At 40.7% G+C, this 23,067-nt stretch overlaps 1 protein-coding gene and 1 pseudogene across 1 annotated transcript in view; both read left to right on the top strand.

The window, feature by feature from the left end:
* The window catches only part of LOC122224311, a 51,841-nt pseudogene extending 36,043 nt beyond the window's left edge, over positions 1–15,798 (top strand).
* The window catches only part of LOC122224325, a 130,121-nt gene continuing 121,738 nt past the window's right edge, over positions 14,685–23,067 (top strand). The window contains 1 exon segment of the mRNA XM_042945992.1: positions 14,685–14,743. The gene's annotated coding sequence lies outside the window, so the exon portion shown is untranslated.

The raw sequence follows: 23,067 nt of genomic DNA, 5'->3' as shown, positions 1-23,067 counted from the left end.
AATTATCTATTTATCATCATTGTCTTGCACTGTGTATAACTGAGTGTATGATGATTTGGGGGTAATTGTGGTGGTGTTGATAATTTAGGGGGAAGAAAAATGTTGCTTTTGCTTGAGTTCTTTTGCACAAAGAATCAGTGTGGAGCCTGAGTTTTGTAATTTGGAATTTGCCTTTGTATTCATTTATACTTAGTTGAAATCTGATCTTTAATAGATTGAATCCAGTCTTTCTTAATTAGAAATATGTTTTTTTTGTTTGTTTCTACTTGAGGGACCATCCAATTTCTCATTTTTTACCCAACCCAAAGTACCCCAAACCCATCTGTCTAGTTATTTATAGACAGCACAGGAAAATGGTAGCAAATACAGAAAATTCTTTTCTCTGGGAGCTTAAGATATAAGATCATTTCATGGTCCTATCCTCCTAAACCAAGTGAAATACTAGTCTATCTTCATTCAGTCAATTGACCATTCCTCCTTTCTGCAAGCTAGCCTTAAATGTAGTTATTGGATTTTGAGTATCCTGTCATGTTCCTTACTGCTAAAGCATTAAGTGACTTATTTTCCAAATAAAGTAAAGCATGTAAGTAACAACACACCTCATTGTCCACCGTTCAGTTGTCACATATCAAGGGGATAACACTGGAGCAAATCATAAATGTCACTTTACCTCAGTAAACTCAGGTTACTTACTTTGTACTTTCACTGTCTTGTGGTGATAGATATCTCCAAACTGGGCTGTAAATGGTGGGGTACTTCCTTGGTTGTGATGAGTTACTTCTTTATACCTCAGGCTTCAGGTGGGGAAAGAAAGACAAGCTGAGTATCATCAGGCAGAAGCTCTTCTCCTCTGCTCCACCTCATAACCTACTATTCCTGCCATCTCCCCTAACTGGGTGTCCACCAAGGCAAAATTCTAGGTCAGCGAGTTATTCCACTGGGTATTAATGAGGGGAGAGCAGGAGACAAGGAAAGCATACTGGAAATATCAGTTATGTATCTGCAGATGTGACCAGACAAATTAGCAGAAGGAGGGTCATGTTGGACAGAGATGGGATAGAGTAAGTTCTATTCAAGAAAGGGCAATCTGTGTGAGGGCTGATGTTAATGTCCTGTGTATGGAAAGACTTGTCTTAATTCATGCAGGAGCCACAGAAAAGCTAATAGTAAGACTAAGTGGTAGAAGAACAGTGAAAAGAAAGCCTTGGAAATATAATATTAGAAGTTTATATTTAATAGAGGGCAGGAAACAACTGGTCTGTCTGTGAGTGTGTGGGGGTGTGGGGGTGTCTTTTTAAGAGTTGACAAAAAGTGTCATTTTCCAGAAGGAGGGTAGAGAGTACTCACACTTCAGTTATCTGGTACAGTGTAGTGGTTGTGAAGAATGTGATTTAGGCTTTATCCTGCTTCAAGGGCAGCTTGAATGTCTACTGAGTGAATATGAGTGAGAGATGAGAGGATCTCATTGTTTAGAGTTACCCATTTTATGGATCAGGATGGTGGAACAGGGAGTATGGCAGGAGGCTGGCCCTTGATATGCTATATTTGCAATGCGTAGAAACACACTAAATAGAGGTCTAGAATGGACAAGGTGCAAAATGTCTAAGTGATTTCATGTCACCTCAATTGAACAGAAGGCTAGAGTGGTGATCCCAAAATATCAGTAACCAATGATTCAGCTGCAATTTCTTAGACTTGTTCCAAGTTTGTATGTAGTTTCCCTGAATAAAGTCAGGGTCCTTAAAGGCTGCTCTGTCAATCCTCTTCTTCTGCACATATTTGGGGTTTGCTTCCTTAGAAACTACAACAGAAAGACAATCCTCTATCTTCTCTGTTGATCATCCTATACTAATAGTATGTTTATAATACCAATATTCTTTTTCCAAGTCCATATTTCTTAATAAGTTTTAAAAATAATGATGAGGGCCAAAAAATGGATAAAGAAGTCTGTAATGACACCTGATTTCCACTGGTTTTGTGCTTATTTCCATGGGTGATTAATAAATTTTTGTTTTCAGTTTTTTAATGTTTTTTACTTATTTTTGAGAGGGAGAGAGAGAGAATGAGCAGTGGAGGGACAGAGAGACGGGGGTGGGGGCACACAGAATTCAAAGCAGACTCCAGACTCTGAGCTATCAGCACAGATCCCAACGCAGGGCTTGAACCCACGAACCTTGAGATCAAGACCTGAGCCAGAATCGGATGCTTAACCAACCGAGCCACCTAGGCGCCTGGATGATTAATAAATATTAACAACTCTATAGATGCTGTGAGCTCAGGGCTGATCACAGACATGGGTCACAATGGGGAACACTAATGCCCAGGAAGGTGTCTTATATTTGGCATCTAGGGGTCTACTATACTATATTTTACTAGAAGCCAAGCAAAAGGGGATGAGCTAAAGCTCTGGGCAGGAATTACACTTAGCTGTAAAATCATATCTGGGAACTATTGGAATGGCTACGGGGATGCTTTGGAATCTTTCTTGGCATCTAAAAGGATAGTGTGGAGACACTTTGGCCCTAGATTAGGTTTGGAGTTTATCATGACATTGTTCAGATAGAGCTTTGAGGTTTAATGACCCCAGTACTTCTAGCTCTGGCCCATCAGTATGTATTTGGGAGGAAAGGGAAAACATCAGCAGGTTTCTTAGGCACAAAGATAAGAACTAGCTCAAATATTCCTTAAATAGCCACACCCTAGAGTCTTGACTCTTTGTGGAGATAGGGTGCTGCAGTAGAGAAACAAGGTCTTTGAAGTAACAAAGAACCAAGTTCAAATTCCAGCTCTTCTTTGGACTGGTTATATGAGCTTGGGACAATTGTCTAGCCACTCAGTCTGTAAAGTGGAATAATAATACTTATTTCATTGGGTTGTTATGGAGGTTAAATGAAATAACATCTATGCATCACTTGCAGCTCAACAACTTCTGGCTCACTTTCACCACTCTCTCCATGTATCCCTAAATCTTACACATTTACCTGGTACCCCTATTTGCCCGATACCATTGTTCTCTGCCTCCAGCCTCTGCAGATGTTTCCCAGCACCTCTAGGGTTCATAACTGTGCTAACATGAGCCAAGGTTGTGATTTCTTTCCAAACATTTTTGCTTGGTGACAATTTTGACTGTAAATCAAAGACAAGGGAATTCTGTCTTCCTGCCCAATCCTCTGATCTAAAGTTCCTGTTTGGGGGCTAGATCATTCTGGATGGGGTTTTGTTCCAACCAAGTGATGGCAAGCTTGTTTATAAAGGGCAAGAAAGTAAGGTAAGAGAGTAAGAGAGGGTAAGAGAGTCCATAACCTTTACTATTGTGATATTCTTATTTTTCTCCTTCCATTTTTGTTTGACAATTATCAACCCTACAGAAAGTTGTAAGAATAATATAATTAACACCCATTATCTTTCACCAAGATTGACCAGTTGTTAATATTTTGCCACATTTGCTTATTTTCTCCAATGTTTGTATGTGTGCACATGTGCATGTATACATGATATATGATCCATATCCAAAGTTTACAACTTGTCCAATTTTTTTATAGTAAAATGTTTTTACCTAATCCAGCTGCAGTCCCAGGTTCTGCATTGCATTTCATTGTCATGCCTCTTTATTCTCCTTTAAATTGCAACAGTTCCTCATACTGTCATTCCTGACATGGACAATTTTGATATTCAGCAGGAATATTGTATAAGAACATTGTTAATAACAATGAGTGCCATGTAGGCAGGGAAATGTCTTCTTCCTCCATATTGTGTTGGTACCATCAAACATTAGGACAGGTATTTAAAGGGTGTTTAACTATTTTTGAATGATCAAATAAATGAGTGACCTAAAATTTTCACTGTCACTTAGATCTATTATTTTTATACTTGAGGAGAGGAGGAAGAGCAGCCTTCTCCTATATCTGAGTCCCATTTTTATTATACATGTTTGAAGGCTTAAAGGTAACCCAGTACATCTGTAATGATCCAACAGAGAAGGGAAATGAGATTGGGACTGTGGCATAGGCAAACTGTGGAGTCTCTTTACCCTGGGGGCGGGTAGTGATCATAATGAGTTGAGAGTGGATGATGAATAAGGTGGTTGTCAACTGAAAAGAAACATAGCACACAGGACCTAGGAGTACATAGCCTGTTTCCTTGATGAGAGAAATTATTTATTACATTTCTACAATATACTTCCCTCTATACTATACTTCTTACTTCCCCTGCCCCCATTTGAATCATAAGAATGTCATAGTGAAAATTGATTCCAGTCTCTCCTTTCCCAGCATGGACAATCCCATAATTCTCTCCTTCTCTACCATCAATCTCCCCACTACCAACACACAAGTTTATATTTTCTAACATTTATAAATGGTGCTTTGGCAGCCATTCTCTCCAGATTATTTGTTGTTGAGAAGCTGTATACCTATTTGGACTTCTCATTGGGATATAGAAGCTTTCATCCTTGTGGCCCAGAGCTAGTGAGGTCATGGGAGGTACTCTTTGCTTCTTTGAAATGTGGTTTCAGGTTTCTCTTTGGGGCCTTCTCTCTCTCCACAAATGCATCTCAGACTTTTTTGACAGTCCTTCCTGAGGCATCTTGGGCTTTGGACTGGATCCATCTATTTAATTTTGCAAGGCTTGTGAGTATCTGATGCATATGGTTCCTGCTCCCCTTTCTGAGTCTTGCTACCCCTGTCTTTGAAGTCCTAATTTCACCAGATTCCAGATCCACAATAATGGTGGGAATAACCTGAAATAGTGAATGACACTAACATAAATTTTGTTTGATTTTTAAGTGATGGGGTCCTGCCTAGAGATAATCCAGAAAGCAGAAAGTGAACAGCTTCAGTGAAAGCAATCCATCATGTTACTGCCCCATGGGTGGCCATATGGCATGTCTGCTTTGGTGTCTAAGAGGGAAGCAGAGGCAAGAACACATCTTGTTCAGCCCTCAATGTGTTACCAGAAACAACAAAGATCTGTTGAGAACTCCACAAAACTTCCCTCCACGTCTTGTCTTCAAACTCTGGAGGAGGTTTTTCCTTGGTTTTAAAACCCAATACTTAGCTCACAGAACATGAAAATCAGTAGGCAGCATGTGACACTATCTGTTCCCATCACACCCAGAGTAACAGCCAAAGTCCTCACAGTGACTCTCAGACCCTATATGAAGGATCTGACTTCCTGCTCTCTCTCTGACCTCATCCCCTACTGCTTCCCCCTCACTTGACTCTGTCCTGGCCCCACAGGCCTCCTTGTTATTTCTCAAAAATAGCCACTTAGTACCACCTTATACCCATTAGGATGGCTACTAGCCCAAAGGATAACGAGTGCTGGGGAAGATGTGGAAAAATTGGGACACTTGTGCATTACTGGTGAGAATGTAAAATAGAACAGTCGCTGTGGAAAACAGTATTGTGATTTCTCAAAAAATTACCTATACAATTACCATATGATCCAGCATTCCACTTCTGGGTATATATCCCAAGGAATTGAAAGCAGGGACTCAAAAAGATATTTGTACACCCGTATTCATAACAGCCTTATTCTCAATAGTTAAAGGTGACACAAATCACATGCCCACCAGTGGATGGATAGATAAACAAGATGTAGGATATACACACAATGGAATCTTATTCAGCCTGAAGAGGAAGGACATTCTGATATGAGCTACAACATGAAGATATTGTGCTAAATGAAATAACCCGGTCACAAAAGAGCAATATTATATAATTCTACTCATAGGAGGTACCTGTAGTAGTCAAATTAATAGAGACAGAAAGTAGAATGTTGGTTGCCAGGGGCTGTGGGGAGGGAAGAATGGGGAGTTTAATGGGTACAGAGTTTCAGCTAAGGAAGATGAACAAGTTCTGGAGATGGATGGTGGTGATGGTTGCACAACAGTGTGAAGGTGAGGCTCTCTTGGATCCCCATTTTATAATGACAACACCCACTCTGAGCACATCATAACCTTTTCTTGCTTCCCTTTTCTCTGCAACACTGATTGCAAATATAACACAATATATATTCATATTACTTATCTATTTATTGTTTGCTTCCTACTGCAGGAATGTAAGCAACTTGAGGTGAAGGATGTTTGTGTTTTAAGGAGGATGAGAGAATTTACATACTTTGGGATCAGAAATAAGCTGTGCTTAGATACAGAGGGATTGATATAATCTCTGGAGATGTTGAATTTAAAGTCCACTTCTCTGAAACTTTGAGAACTTGAAAATAATTATTTAACAGTCTCAGTATCCTTCCTCACAGGTCTTCATCAAACTTGTAACAAAATAGCTGGTATCCAAAATATCTTTGTATGTATTTGGGAGAAGCCACAAGGCCAACTTCCTGATTGGCAGGAGTGTTAACACCCAACCATGGGAAAGAACCAGTGGAACTTACTGCACTGGAAAAATGTTTTGAAAAGGAAAGGTACAGAGTGAGGGCAGTACCCTTCTAGAGACAGAGGAATAAGCACAGTGACCCTCCAGGACAAAGGAAAGTGGGTGGGGCTGGCTGGAAAAGCAAGAGGGCCTTAATTTAGTGGGTGAATATTAGATTTGATGGGAGTTTTTCTGGGATGGAACTTTGTTTTGGAATTTGGAAGGAGTTCAGAGACCAAGAAAGGCAGGGAGGACTGAGTAAATGGGGAGCTAGGGGCATTATGGAATTCAAAGAAGCTGGCTTTATTTTTTCTGGCCTCTCTCTGCATTTCTCTAAGAATCTTTCCTGAGATAACACCTCCTTTGGGAGAGACTGTTTCCTAGTGAAATCGACATTCACAGACCCAAGACCCTCATTAGGAAATATCCGAAGGAAACACTGTTGGAATAGATGATGCATGATCTGGTCTCCTGTTTCTACCTGGGACTGGCTCTTTCTCTCTTTCCAATGGAAAATAAAATCCTACTTCTAGGAATCTCAAGATATAGTAGTCAATCAATCAATCAATCAATAAATTCATTTTATCTGTCAAATTCCTCTTTTAGTTGCTTGGTACAATTATGAGTAGATCCTTGTCCTGGGTAGTGAGAGTTGAAGGTGGATCCTGGTGCTGCTCTCTGGCAGTTTTTAGACTATAAAGAAATTTAAGTGTCACACTCAGGACACCAGCAGGTAGAAATGGAAAATTAGTTTTAACTGAGCATCATGATTGGCTGTAAGTGCTGATGGGAGGGGCAGAAGGTTGGAGACGGGTATCAGTCAGGATGGCTTAAGAAAGGCTTCCTAGACACAAGGGGTAAAGTTGTAGATTAATGTTGAAAAGAGCTAGAGCATCAAGACTGGACAGAAAGGAGTGAGGAAGACATCCCTGGAAGGGAGGGTACTTACTCAGGTGAGGGCTCATCTCAGGAAGGGTAAGTCAGGATACAAGAAGCTGAGTTAGGAAAGAGGTGGTAGTCCTGAGGGTAGGGGGAGAATTAGGGGGCGGTCTCTGACAGCTTAGTCAGAGAGTCTGAACTGAATATAAACTATTGAAATAATCATAGATTATTGCACGGAGAGAGGGCATTTCTGAACATGGTGTTTGAAGACGATGTTTCTCTGTGTTATTATAAGCTGTATTTGTGGTAGTCTTTCTCATGATTCCCAATCATAGGTTTGCTTTCTCTTCTATAGGTTTGCTTGTTCATTTGTTTGTTCTGTCTGCTTTTATTGGAGTCATAAAACATGATTACTCCCAGATATTTTGTTCTCTGGGTTGCTTCTCTAGTATCTTCATACTTGATCTGTAGCCCCCTGTCCCTCTTTAGTAAATATGGAAAAAGCACAAGGACCACTCTGCACAACACATTTGAAGGGAAAAAAAATTATCAAAAGCATTACCCATCTACACCCCTGCCATGCAGATGGTCCTCCTCTGGGATTCCTACTCATGATCCATGGATGGACTTCAGAAGAGTGTAGGACATTTTTTTGAGGTGACCAACCTCAGAGGGGCCTGTGATTCAATAAATGTCAATAACTACTGTTGTGTCTTTGTTGGGAGGTTGGTGGCTGGAGACAGGTCCCCAGAGAGAGAAACGTGGTACAAGCATCCTTAGTGACCAATAAGGAGCCTCCAGAAACAATTGAAGGAGCTGAAGGAGAAAGAGGAATCGGGAAAAGGGAAAAGTGTTTGGAGAGAATTGGTAGGAGGGGTGCCGGATACCCTTTATTCTCCACCCTCTTTCTAGCAGGCATTTCTTCTCTGTATTCTCCATGTTCTGATGATTATAGGATCCAGTTGCCCTTCATTTTAAATCTATTGAGTGCCCACCATTTTCAGGCTCTGAACCAGGTCCTCTCACAACATCACCTCATGCAATTCTTTTGTTCAACCTGAAGTGCACAGAGTGGAGTCAACCCCTCCCTCAGTCATGGACTCTTAGCACCATCGCCCCCTGTCAGGCACTGTATCAATGCATTTTATTTTCCCCTTTCATCCTGATCTCTAATCTCATTTCCTCTCTTCACTGGAGACACATGCTTTAGTGTATTCAATGAATGCTCCTCCAATCCATGCTCTATACATTTATTTAGATACATTCATCCACGCAATGAATTCAGAGTGGTGATTATGTGTCAGGCTCAGTTGTAAGTGCAGAGAATACAGCCAGGAGCAAAATAATAATAATAAAAAGTTCCTGCTTTCATGGAGCTTATATTCTTTTGCAGTGAGATAATCATGAACAAATAAATAGGTAAAATTTATAGTATGTTAAATAGGGATAAGTGATGGGGGGGGGTAAGGTACATTGTGAAGTTTTTTATGTGGTGATTAAGGAAGGCATTGCTACACAGTTTTGTGCTATTTCATGAAATGCCATTAAGGAAGCAACCATGTGGATATCTGGGCCAGAAGTGGTACAGTTATAGGAGACAACTAGTGCAAAGGCCCTAAGGTGAGGGCTTGCCTGGTATGTTAGGAAACCAGAATTCTTAGGAGGCCAGTAGTGTGAGGAAAATGGGAAGAGAGAGAGAAACAGAGGCTGAGAAGTAGCTGGGTCAGTGACAAATACTCTAGGACTTTGTAGGCCATTGTAAGTACAGACTTTGGCTCCCACTCTGAATAAAAAGGGAAACCAATGAAAGCTTTTGAGCAGAGAAATAATGTGACATTTTTAATATGTATATATATGTATGTATATATATATATACATATGTATGTATACATATATATGTATGTATACATATATATGTATACATACATATGTATGTATATATATGTATACATACATATGTATGTATATATATGTATCCTTGACAAATATACACATTTTTTGGCTGTTCTTTAAATTTACATAAGTGATATTGTGCTATACACTTCATCCTGCTTTTGCTTTTGCTTCCTAACACTCTTTTTGAGATATACCCATGTTGCTGTATGTAAATCTACTGTATGATTTCTGACTGCTGTGTAGTATTTCATTGTGCACACACAGCACATTTTACTTATGTATCCCTCTAGTAACAGATGCTGGCATAGCTTCCAACTCCCTGCTACCACAAACAGTCCTGCATTGAACGTGTTCATATTGGCTTCCTTATAGACTCAGGAGAGAGGTTCCTTTGGGTGTTACCTTGTAGAGGGATTGTGTGTGTGTGTGGGTGGGGGGGGGGTGTACATTCTTACTTCCGCTAAGATTGTGCTTCAGGATGGTGGCCCAGTTACACTCCCACCAGGAGTACATGATAGTTTGTATCTTCTCATGGAATTCTCATTTTGATCCAGTAAGGGAAGTGAAGTAAGGGTTCTTGTGGATGAGGAAATCTGGGTTTAGAGGGATTAAGCAGAAGAGATTATATAGTCAAGCAGAAGAAACAAGGCTCAAATCCAAAGATTTGACATAATGTTAATTGCTCTTACCTCTATAGTACTCAGCCCTGCCTCTCCCAGAAATGAGATGCGGCATCTGTAAGCAAGGATGATATTATTATTATTATTATTATTATTATTTTCAACTCCTTCATTTTTTGATGCCTGGTATAACTCAGTAAGCCTAGATCCCCCACGTGTTTAGCACCAGCATGTATGAGTGTGTCTAATTAGAGTCCTTTGAGGTTCAAGGCAAAATATATAGAATAAAACATTTATTTTTTTCCTTTTATTTATACTGTTTTCATATATATAAGTTTAAATTTTAAATCTTAAGTCTTTCCACATCTCCTTTGTGGTTTCTCTATTCCAAATAATTCTTTTTTTAAATATAACTTCTTATCATATTGGTTTCCATACAACACCCAGTGCTCATCCCAACAGATGTTCTCCTTAATGCCCATCACCCACTTTCCCCTCTCCCCCACCCCCCATCAACCCTCAGTTTGTTCTCAGTATTTAAGAGTCACTTATGGTTTGCCTCCTTCCCTCTCTGTAACTTTTTTTCCCCCTTCTCCTCCCCCATGATCTTCTGTTAAATTTCTCAGGATCCACATATGAGTGAAAACATATGGTATCTGTCTTTCTCTGCCTGACTTATTTCACTTAGCATAATACTATCCAGTTCCAGCCACATTAATACAAATGGCCATATTTCATTCTTTCTCATTGCCAAGTAGTATTCCATTGTATATATAAACCACATCTTCTTTATCCATTCGTCAGCTACTCGACACATCTCCAAAGGCAGGCAAATTAAAAGCAAACATGAACTATTGGGACCTCATCGAGATAAAAAGCTTCTGCTCTGCAAAAGAATAAAACTTGTAATTGTCTCATGACAGCTAGCTCACAGGCTTGAGTTGTAGTGGGTGATTTTGAGGCTATATATCTATAAAGACTAATTGATTTTCAAAGTTTGGAAGCTTTGGGTCAGATTTCCATATTAAACATTAGGTAGATTATATTAAGTACATGTTGTTTGCTAGGCACTGAGGTAAGTACTTTGCAGGCATCATTTCACTTACTCCTCACAATTACCCTACGAGGCATTTACTTTCATTTTTACTTGACTGTTGTGGAAACTAAGTCCCCAGGAGGTGAACTACTTTGTCCAAAGTCATCTGGTATAAGTTGAGTTGCGATTTGAACCTGAACAGTCTACCTGCAGAGCCTTAACTCCTAACTACCAAACTGTGCTGACTTCCTGTAAAGGAAACTTGTAGAATCTCTTCCCTTTGAAATTGAGGACAATTTCTTTTCATTTTGGGGTGATTTAGAGCAGTCATGGGAACTACAGGGCTAATTGGACAAGAATCTCCAGAGACAGGATATGAAATTTGAAGATGTCACCAGGTACCTTCATTATGCCTCCCTCTGTCCCCCAAAGTGAGAACCTTTGCCTAAGGACGTGCTACCTAGATTATAGGGCCTGAGCATGATGCCTTCAAAAAAGTAGGGCATTGGTGGTTGGTTGCCTGTAACCCAAGGCAGCCCGGTAGTTTTAAACAAGTGTCCTCAAAGGCAAACTATTCTTTATCACCTATGTGTGGCTTATACCTGCCGTGAACAATGTGAAGATCAGGGTTTTATCACAGGTAGATTTTGCTTCACACTTTTCATTTTGATTGACTTCTACAAGGAAGGTAATACCATTTATATCTTTACCTGAGCCAGGTGCATAAAGGTTGCTTGGCTACCAAGTATGTATCTCAAACTCAAGTAGATAGGAATTCTGGGTTATTTGCTCTTTCAGGCTTCTCTTCTCAGTTTGTACGTTTGTTCAACAAATATTTATTGAGCCAACTCACAGTCTATTGGAGGAGACAGGCAGCTGAACTGGAATTCTGACACATCAGAATAAATGGAATATGGGGGGAAACCCAGGTGCTATGAAAGCACACCAGAAGGGCAGCATAAGGGTCAGGGGAGACTTCTGGGGAAGCAACTTCTGAGCTGGGAACTGAAAGAGAATTGGGGGTTAGTATGTGAAGTGCTAATAGGGCATTAGAGGCAAGGGAACGGGGTAGATATGGGATTTTGCAGCTGGAATAGGAAGTGAGAAGGGCAAGAGGCTGGAGGAATAAGTAAGGGTCAGATGATGTAGGAAGGAAAGACTATGAAGGAAGGAAGCGCAGTGGGGAAGCACTGAAGGGTTTGAAGCTTGGACATGAGTGGGGACACATCAATCACATTCATAGTGTAGAAAGTTCCTTGAGTTAATTGACCTTCCTTATCTGTCTCAGGTGTTTGTTGGTAAATCATAACATTGGAACTGGTGAATGGCACATAAAGAGTCTAGATAGATTTGTAGAAAGAAGGTCTGACCCATAATCCAAGGGGTCCTCTTGATCATCTATAGAGATTTTTTTTAAGTTTGACCTGGTCTTTCTCTCTTTTGAAACCTCTGACAACATTTCCTAAAATTCTCTCAAAACTAAAACCTGAGGGGCGCCTGGCTAGCTCAGTCATTTCAGCGTCCAACTCTTTATTTCAGTTCAGGTCATAATCCCAGGACTGCATTGGGCACCAGTCTGAACATGGAACCTGCTTAAGATTCTCTCTGTCTGCCCCTTTCCCCTGATCCTGCTCTCTCTCTCTTAAAAATAAAAATAAATAAATAAATAAAAATAAAGAAAACACAAAGCCTAAGTAGGGAGGAGAGTGGGGGCTCCATCACTTTGTTTTCTCTGTTTTCCACTAGTTATTTCTAGGACATTCCTCTGAATTGTTCAACTAAAACCTTGTTCTGCTTTAGGAGGGGGACATTTGAATAGCAGCTGGGGGAGGGGAGGAGGAAACACATGCAGGATTTGTTCATTAAGAAAATATAATTGATATATTCAGATGATACTTTAAGCCAGTTAAAAATAACTCCTTGTGGAACTTAATAGGGAGTTACAAGCTCACAGAACAGGGCAGATTCTGCTGCAGGATGCCAGCAGCTGACATCACAGATGGTTCAAGGTGTTTATAGAGCACAGTGTGGTCAGTGAGGAGACTTTCTGCAGAAGTGAGCTCACCTTCTTGCCTGGAACCCAGAGAGGGAAGAGACAGAAGGAATTGTTTTGGTTGTGAGCTACTGAGCTAGGTGAATTACTTTTTTTCTCTCTACCTATCACACTCTCATAATAACTGTGAACATAACTGTAGTGAATTTTTGTCTGGTTGCTTTGGGTGAGTTTCATTGAATGTCAGAATTCACAAAATGGCCTTTCTGGTTCTTCTCCCTTCTTAGTAATGGACACTTGGTTGGCTGCTTCACCCATTTCTCCAGTGTTTCCTCACCAGACAGTCTGTAGCTCTCCTTTTTGCAGGTAGTTATAAAGGCCCTACCCCTTTTTCCCTTTTCTCTTTTCACTGTACCGTGGTGGCCAGGTGGGTAAAGGAAGGGTTGGGCTGTACATTCTTTGTCATCAATACAGCTAAATGGTAATGCAGAATGAGGATAAAGGGGGCCAAAGTGACATGTGACCTTGGAATCTGATTTGGGGGCTAAGGGTTTTAAGACCATGGGACCAATATTTATATTTATACTCATGATATTTCAAAAATGGTTCTGTAATTGCAATAAGACCCTCCATTCTGTGAATAAATGTGTCATAACTCATGCCTAAGTACCACGCAAACATCTTGTATGTGAATTATTGTGCAATAAATTCATGCCCTGATGTGTTTTACAGCTTAATTAGTACATGAAGTTACATTAAGTTGACAAACCAAAATGGAATTATGCCATGTATTATGTAAAATAAGAGAATGTTGGGAGATATTTGGCAGTTTTTCTGGGTGGAAAGCAGGGTTGATTTTTCTATGATGTCCTTTTGTGTCAGTTTCTCTGATATTCAGGCTGTATCAGGTGACATGCGACTTCTGAACTTTGGTTTGTTAGTTGAACACCATTCTTCAGTAAATATTGTTTACCATGTCTTAGGCATTATGGAGGGATAGCGCATAGCAGAAGAAATATGAAGCAGCATCACTGAAGTCTGAGCAACCAGCTGCAACATCCCCAACCCAACCCAGCTTACCTCAGTGTCACGGAACCTGATCTGAGACTTACGGCTCCCTGCTCTCATCACAGCTCTCAGATCCTAGAATCTACTCCAATTCCAGCTAGAATGTTGTGTCAAGCACTTTGCAGATTTGGTCAAAAGCTGGTACGCAGATGTACACTGGAACAACCTGTGGCTGAGACTGCCAGAAGCCTGACCACTCTGGATATAGTGGCCCTGGGTATGGACTATACAATGAATATAATTGTGTATATCCTGCCTGGTGAAGTGGCTAGAGATAAAGCAGGACCATCCATTGTGATCTGCTTCTTGGTGGCTGGCCTAACTTCAGTGTTGACTGGGCTGACCTATGCAGAGATTAGTTCCACATTCTGGCTCTTCATATCTCTACAGCTATGTCACTGTAGGTGAACTCGGGGCTTTCATCACTGTCTGGAACCTCCTCCTCATAAATACTGTCTATGTAAGCATTGTGACCCAAGCCTGGATCTTAGTTTTTGACAATGTTTTTGGAAACCAGATATTTCAGATGCTGCATGACAGCATCTCACTAAATGTTTCCCGTGTTTTTGCAGATGTTCTAGTCTTCTTTGTTGTGTTCCTTGTGTTGTTATTCATAGGATTTCTGACTTGGAAGATTAGGCAGCTTCCTGTTGTTACCAAAGTGTTCACATTGATGAAAATTATTGTTCTCATTTTTGTCATCATTGCTGGCTTCATTAAGGGGGACCTGCACAACTGGCAGCTCACAGAAGAGGACTACATAAAGGCTGGACTCAATGACACCTCTGGCTTGGGCCCCCTGGGGTCTGGAGGATTTATGCCTTTTGGCTTCCAGGGGATTCTCCATGGAGCAGCTACCTGTCTCTATACATTTGTGAGTTTCACTTTTATTATTACCAGAGTTGAAGAAGCCAAGAATCCCCAACATTCCATCCCCAGGGGCATTGTGATTTCACTGTTCATCTGTCTTTTGGTGTATTTTGGTGTCTTTTCAGCACTTACACTCATGGTGCCTTACTACCAGCTTCAACGTGGGAGCACCTTGCCTGAGGCATTTCTCCATATTGGCTGGGCCCCTGCCTACTATGTTGTAGCTTTTGGATTCCTCTGTCTTTCTATCAACTCCTTTGACTTTATATTCCCCATACAACTGGTGATACATATGATGACACAGGATGGCCTCCTATTCCCTGTCCTTGCCAGGATCCAAACTGGCACAAACATCCCCATCGTGGCCACTGTGATCTTTGGCATTATTGCACTAGTCATAGTATTCTTCTTTGGACTCACTGATCTTCTGGGCTTCATGTCACTTGGGTGCCTGCTAGCTTTCTCTCTGCTGGTTTTTGGTGTTCTCATTGTCAGGTATCAGCCTGAGATGCATAATGGGGGAAATGAAGCAGAGGTGCAGGATGGGAATAGAGAAGTTGCAGCAGAGAAGCTGACTCTACAGGGATTACTTTTTCCAGGCAGCTCCATCCCCACTCCACTCTCTGGCCAGGTTGTCTATATTTGCTCCTCACTGCTTGTTCTGCTGATCATTCTTCTTTGCCTGGTGCTGGCCCAGTGGCCAGTTCTGCTTTCTGGAGACCCAGTGTGGATTTCAGTGGTTGTGGTGCTCCTGGTGCTCATCACTGGGCTCACTGGGGTCATCTGGAGACAGCCTCAGAGCTCCACTCCCCTTTACTTTAAGGTCCCTGGTCTGCCTTTCCTCTCAGTACTGAGCATCTTCATGAATGTTTACCTTATGATGCAGATGACAGCTGGCACCTGGGCTATACTTGGTGTCTGGATGCTGATTGGGTTTGCTATCTACTTCAGCTATGGAATCCAGCACCGCCTGGTCAATTAACCTTACTTAAGACCAAAACTGTGGACCTTGAACTCAGCAGTGCCAGTACATATTTGGTTTGACATCATCACACCCTAATGCAGTCTTCCTGGTCTTCCTGTACTGGTCTTCCTGTACAATAATGGAACATACTCTTGAGTGCATGGAAAGCTAGGCCTCCCACAGAATGTTAGTGGAGGAACACTAATAGAACTTTGTATTTATTACATAGTGAAGGATTTGTCTTTGCTTTTTCTCCTTTTTTAAATTTTGTCTACTTTTTAATTGTGTCTGTAGCTGCTTACTGGATTTTAAAAAGTTCTTATTAAAAGAGGTAGAAAATTGGTGCCCGGGTTGCTCAGGCAGTTGAGTGTCTGACTCTTGATATAAACTCAGGTCATGATCTCATGGTTCAAGTCCCACGTTAGGTTCTTCACTGACAGCACAGAGTCTGCTTAGGATTCTCTTTCTCTCCCTCTCTCTCTGCCCCTCCCCTGCTTGTGTTCTCTCTCTCTCTCTCAAAATAAAAACTAAAACACATTTTAAAAAGGAGCAGTTACCATATGTTTTCACTCTTATGTGGATCCTAAGAAACTTAACAGAAGACCATGGGAGAGGGGAAGGGAAAAAAAGTTAGAGAGGGAGGGAGCTAAACCATAAAAGACTCTTAAAAACTGAAAACAATCTGAGGGTTGATGGGGGGTGGGAGGGAGGGGATGGTGGGTGATGGATATTGAGGAGGGCACCTGTTGGGGTGAGCACTGGGTGTTGTATGGAAACCAATTTGACAATAAGTTTCATATGAAAAAATAATAATAATAAATAAATAAAAAGGAGCTAGAAAAAATTTGTTTTCTTTCTGTTAATACCCAATAGTGGAAATACTGGATCATATGATAGTTCTATTTTTAACTTCTTGAGGAACCTCTATAGTAATTTCCATAGTGGGTGCACCAATTTACATTCCCACCCACTAAGCATAAGAGTTCCTTTTTCTCTACATTCTCACCAGTACTTGTGATTTCTTGTCTTTTTTATTTTAGCCATTATGATAGATGTAAAGTGATACCTCATTATAGGTCTAATTTACATTTCCCTGGTGATTAGTGATGCTGAGCATCTTTTCATGTGTCTGTTGCCCATCTGGTATGTCTCCTTTGGAGAAACATTTATACAGGTCCACTGCCCATTTTGTAGTGGTTTATACTTTTTTTGGTGTTGAGTTATACAAGGTGTTTATTTTGTCCATTAACCCCTTATTAGGTATATCATTTGCAGTATCTTCCCCCATTAGGTTGTTCGCCTTTTTGTTTGGTTGATGGTTTCCTTTGCTGTACAAAAGTTTTTATTTACATGAATTCAAAAAGATATATGCACTCCTATCTTTATTGTAGCATTATTTAAAATAGCCAGGATATGGAAGCAACCCAAGTGTCCACTGATGATGAATGATGAAGAAGATGTGGTGTGGGTATGTGTGTGTGCGTGCGTGTGTGTGTGTGGAATATAATCAACAATAAAAAAGAATGAAATCTTGCCATTTGTAACATGGATGGACCTTGTTGTTATAATATTAAGTGGAATAAGTTACAGAAACACAAATATCAAATTATTTCACTCATATGTGTACTTAAGAAATAGAACAAACAAACATACATAGAAAGAGACAAATGAAAAAAACACCACAGGTTCTGTTTTATTTTTTATTTTTGAGAGAGAGAAAGTGCAAGTGCTGGTGAGGAAGAGAGAGAATATTTTCTTTTAATGTTAATTTGTTTTTGAGAGAAAGAGAGAGAAAGACAGAAAGAACATGAGTGGGAGAGGGGAAGAGAGAGGGAGAGAGAATCTCAAGCAGGCTCCACACTCAGCACGGAGCCCAACACAGGGCTTGATCCCACAATGCTGGGATCATGGCCTGAGCCTAAATCAAGAGTTGGACGCTCAACCTACTGAGCTACCCAGGTGCACCAACCATCACAGACTTGTAAATACAAGGAACAAACTGGTGGTTGCCAAAGGGGAGATGGGTGGTGGGTAGGTGAAATAGATGAAGAGAATTAAGAACGCATTTATCTTCATGAGGCTGGAGATATGTATAGAATTGTTGAATCATTATATTGTACATCTGAGAAAAATATAACAATGCTCTATGTTAATTATACTTCAATAAAAAATAAAACAAACTGGAAAAAGACCAAGAAAATTATGAAATATGATCACTGCCTTTAAGGAGCTTATATTCTAATATAAGGGGTAAAGCATAGCTGTAACACAAAGTAGAAAATATTGTCATGAGTAATAGCAAAAAAATGTGTCCTGGGAATTCAAAGTGGATGATGATCATTTGTGGTTGACACAATGGTGAGAGTTGATTGGTGAAATCAGAGAAGACTTTGTAGAGGAATGTCATTTGAGTTGGCTCTCTCCAAGCACAAGTAAGGTTTTCTACATATGGGCGACATATGACATATAGAGATTCTAGGCAGAGAGAGCAGCACTGGGAAGAGCACAGGAAAATGAAGCAGTGTTCAGAATACACTGAGCAGGCTATGTAGCTTGACCCTTGGCTGTGTGAGGGTGGATTGGAAACAGAGATTTCCTCTGACCACAAAGCACTTTGGCTTTGAACCCACTGCCCATGCTGAAAATCCCTGGGGTTGGTTTTTCTACTTAGCCATATCTACGTTCTTGGTCCTAAAGTCTTCTCTATTATTGTCTGCTTTGGTCCAACTGCTCAGAAAGTGCACAGCTGAGAACCAGGTGTTCTGCGTTCTGGTCGGTAATATTTCCACCACTAACTAGCAATGTGATCTTGAGCAAGCCACTCCTTTCCTTCAATGTTCTGCTTATTTATCTGTAACACAGGAAGTCATAACTGATCATTTCTAAAGTTCCATTTACTTAAACAATTCTAGGATTTTCTCTGGTTCTTCTTTCCTGTTGTTCTCTACACTAGGTCTCTCTACTGCATGCGATCTGAACACACATCCTGACCACATTCCACTACAATCCATTGTTAGAGCTATAGAGGTCCAATAAATAATCCCCTTTTCCCCCTCCTATGTTTGGAACCAATTGATAATCAAGACATAGACACAGATAATTAAACCATCAGCTTTAGATCTGCAAGCTAATTGGCATGCTAACCCTGCATCACTCACACAGACTGACATACTCCTCATCATAAGTAGTGCTGAGCAACCCCTGCCTCCCAACACAGAAGAGCACTTATATTAGATTTTCTTGTGTATGAGCAAGTTGGGAAGCATGTGTCCTATGGGCAAGTTGGTTCTGCACAAAAAATGAAAACCAATAACATAATGAAAGGGACTGAGCTGAGCATGCACACTGCTACCTCTTTAACTCACTGATCAAAGTCACAGTGAAAGACTGCGTGGAGACAGGCCAAGAATATTACTCTGTTCAATAGTGCTCAAACTTTAGCAGGTGTCACCTCACCTGGAGGGCTTGTGAAAACACAGATTGTTGGGCCCGGCTCCCAGTGTTTGGAATTCCGCAGGTCTTGGTGGGCCCTAGAACTTGTATTTCTAACAAGTTCCTAGGTGATGCTGATGCTGCTGGTCCAAAGCTCCCTCTGAAACCCCTCCAAATGTAAAGATGAAGTGAGGGAAATAAAGGCACACTTTGAACACTTACCTTCATTTAATGAAACATTTACATTAATATACCATCATGAATCCTTTCACAGTGGGAAATTCATAATCATTTCACAATGTATATGTATATCAAATTATCCCAATTTACACATTAAGTATCTTATAATTTTATATGTTAATTAAACCTCAATAAAGCTGAAATAAAAAATAAAATACCACAGATATTGTGTGTCTTTACTTTCTTTATTTTGTTTCTGAGATTATAGATCTTTAGTAAGGAGTGTTTCTTATCACTTCCCTAAGCATCCAGCTGGAGGCCAGGAACATAAGGAGCATTTAATAATTCATGTTAGATTGAATGGAGCCTTACACATTTCTTGGTACAGAAAATTCTCCTTCCTTCCAGGCTAGCATGTGCTACTCCTTTAAAACTATCTTCTTGGAGATTTCCTTAACAAACAGCATTTTTCTCCAGTGCTAGATCTAGATCCGTATCTAGCATCTAGAGCTGTACTCAGGCACTTGTAGTTTTGGCTTTCTGCTGGTATGCCTGAGTTCTGGTGATTGTCCTGTCTGTTCCATCACAGTAGAGTCTTGCTCAGGGCAAGGAGTAGGTCCTCCCCTCCTCTAGACCAAACAGTAAGAGCAGTGTTGTTCATTCAAAAAGCAACAAGTACAATACAGCCCTGGGAAAGGAGAATTCCTGGCATGAACCTGCCCTGGTCATGCTCCATTTATTCCCATGCGATGTGAGGAGGGGATGGAAACAGTGAAACTGTTAAAAGGCCCGACCTGCTCTACCTGATTCCAAGGAATGCCTGAAGAAGAGACTGGCTGCAGCATGGGCATAACGGGCATCCTTGTTGAAGCAGTCAGAGTTCTAAGGTTGGCATAAAAGGGCCTGCGGTTTTCTATTGTATTTGTGTATGGGGCCTGCCCTGGGAGGGATAGCTTGGAAACTACTTTCCTACTTGCAGAATTTCTCATGTTCCCTACAGGGAGTAAGTGACCCCAGGGAAGTGTTCAGGACTACTAACATACTTACCAACTCGTTTAGATGCATTTTTGAGAAGCTAGTGCAAAAACCTTGTGAGAGCATTAAGATTCTTTGGGGAGAGAATTTACACTGTAAATGAAGAGACAGATGGACTTGAATAGGAGAAATTAGTAACTAGATAGGGATTGAGGCATCATTACTTTGGAAAGGAAGATATAAGTAGCAACTGAGAAAGAGGTGTTAGTCAAGAGACACTTCCTTGGGGAACGGTGTCTATGGAACAGTTTGAGTAATAAAAGAGGGACAGGTGAATTGGAAAAGAAATGGGACAGTAATTCTAAGCTACATAGACCTTTAAGACTCATGAAAGAATGAGACTGTTGTGGGCCTATGGAACAATTTGGGTAATAAAAGAGGGATAAGTAAATTGGAAAAGAAAAGGTCCATGTAATTCTACGCTGCATGGACCTTTGAGAGTCATAAAAGATGAGACTGTCATGAGGGATGTGTGTTTTCACATTTGAAGGAAATTTATGAGCCAGGTTTGTATTGTGTATTGTGCCATGGAGTGAGAATCTTGAATCAGGAAGGAACGAGATATGATTCTCATTGCCATCTGGAGGATAGAGAGAAGGATGTGGACAGATAGACTCTTCCTTGGAGACAGTTGTCACACCTGCTACTCTCATCTATATCCTTGCTCTTCAAAGTGTGGTCCATGGACCAGTAATGTGGGTGTCACCTCAGGGTTTGTAGAAATGGAGAATCTCAGGCCCCAACCCAGACATACTGAACCAGAATTTTCATTCTTAACAGGCTCCCAAGTGATTTGTATGCTCTTTCAGGTGTGAGAAGCACTGGCCTTTAGGTGATTGATGATGGGTGTCTGGCCTCATATAAGCATTGTGAAAGGTCTGAAAACGTTGGAATTGGGAGCCTAGGCTGGGGAAATTGAATTTGGTAAAGATAGAGAAGTGTGGGCCCTGGCTGCCCTCCGGACCCCAGGCCTCCCACACCAATCACTGGGCCAGAGTTTGGCACTCTGACCACTTTGGGAAAGTGTGCATGCTGGAGTCTGCCTGGTCCTCAGGGGCTCCCCCTGGGGAAAGCATTGGGTGGGTCAGGACAAATGTGAATTCTGTTACCCCTACATCTTATGATGACCTGAAAGGGACTGGGGAAGACATATTACTCATTCTCCACCTCAGGGTTGTACTGGCCATTAAGAAAATGAGTGATAATGTGATGATACTAACTGAGGATACCATGGAGGTTGGGGAATTGGAATAGGAGTTCTTTATCTTTCCTGGAAATTAGGATACTGTCATATTTCAAAACTTTAATTAGAAAACAGATGACTGAATAAGGTTTTATATTTTTGTATGGACCAAATTAATGCTTTTAAAGGAATATTTTGATAAATTTTAATGGGTTAATAACAAAATATATGAGACCTAAAATTCCAGACACCTGGACTGATAGGCAATGGAATCATGTTACCAGGTGGGCATTTTAGAATTGTCTTCAGCTATTGAGGTTTTATGTACCTAGTCCCCAATCAGAATGGGTCATAAAGAGAGGCTAATCCTGAAGGAAAACAGATTGAGATTGAACATAAGGAAGAATTTTCTCAAATTAGTGGGTGACCAGGGGAGATGAAAGGGTGCAGCCTCTCTGGCTATGTGCAAGGCTCTCTCACATGTCTTTTCAATGCCTCAGATGGGCTCCTGCCCAGAAACAGGGAAATGTACAAAATGAAATCTCAAAATCATTATTATCCCTAGAATTCTCCAGTCAGTTCCAGAAGTGAAAGGCTGGGATGTATGTGTGATTGATGTAAGGTGGTGAGGCATTGGGTTGATGAGTGACAGAAGGAAAAACACAATCTTATTAGAGAATTGAAATCTACTAATTTTTTTTTATTTTTGAAATTTACATCCAAATTAGTATATAGTGCAATGATTTCAGAAGTAAGATTCCTTAGTTCCCCTTACCCATTTAGCCCATGCCCCCCTCCCACAACCCCTCGAGTAACCCTCAGTTTGTTCTCCATATTTATGAGTCTCTTCTGTTTTGTCCCGCTCCCTGTTTTTATATTCTTTTTGCTTCCCTTCCCTTATGTTCATCTGTTTTGTCTCTTAAAGTCCTCATATGAGTGAATTCACATGATTTTTGTCTTTCTCTGAATGACTAATTTCACTTAGCAAAATACCCTCCAGTTCCATCTATGTAGTGGCAAATGGCAAGACTTCATTCTTTTTGATTGCCGAGTAATACTCCATTGTATATATATACCACATCTTCTTTAGCTATTCATCCATTGATGGACATTTGGGCTCTTTCCATACTTTGGCTATTGTTGATAGTGCTGCTATCAACATGGGGGTGCATGTGTCCCTTCAAAACAGCACACCTGTATCCCATGGATAAATGCCTAGTAGTGCAATTTCTGGGTCATAGGGTAGTTCTATTTTTAGTTTTTGGAGGAACCTCCATACTGTTTTCCAGAGTGGCTGAACCAGCTTGCATGCCCACCAACAATGCAAAAGAGATCCTCTTTCTCCGTGTAGTCACCAACATCTGTTGTTGCCTGAGTTGTTAGCCATTCTGACAGGTTTGAGGTGGTATCTCATTGTGGTTTTGAGTTGTATTTCCCTGGTGATGAGCGATGTTGAGCATTTTCTCATGTGTTGGTTGGCCATCTGGATGTCTTCCTTGGAGAAGTGTCTATTCATCTCTTTTGCTCATTTCTT

The sequence above is a fragment of the Panthera leo genome, chromosome B4 (assembly GCF_018350215.1).
Source record: "Panthera leo isolate Ple1 chromosome B4, P.leo_Ple1_pat1.1, whole genome shotgun sequence".
NCBI lineage: Eukaryota > Metazoa > Chordata > Mammalia > Carnivora > Felidae > Panthera > Panthera leo.
Note: the sequence above shows the minus strand (reverse complement) of the source record. Positions and strands in the feature narration are given on the sequence as shown.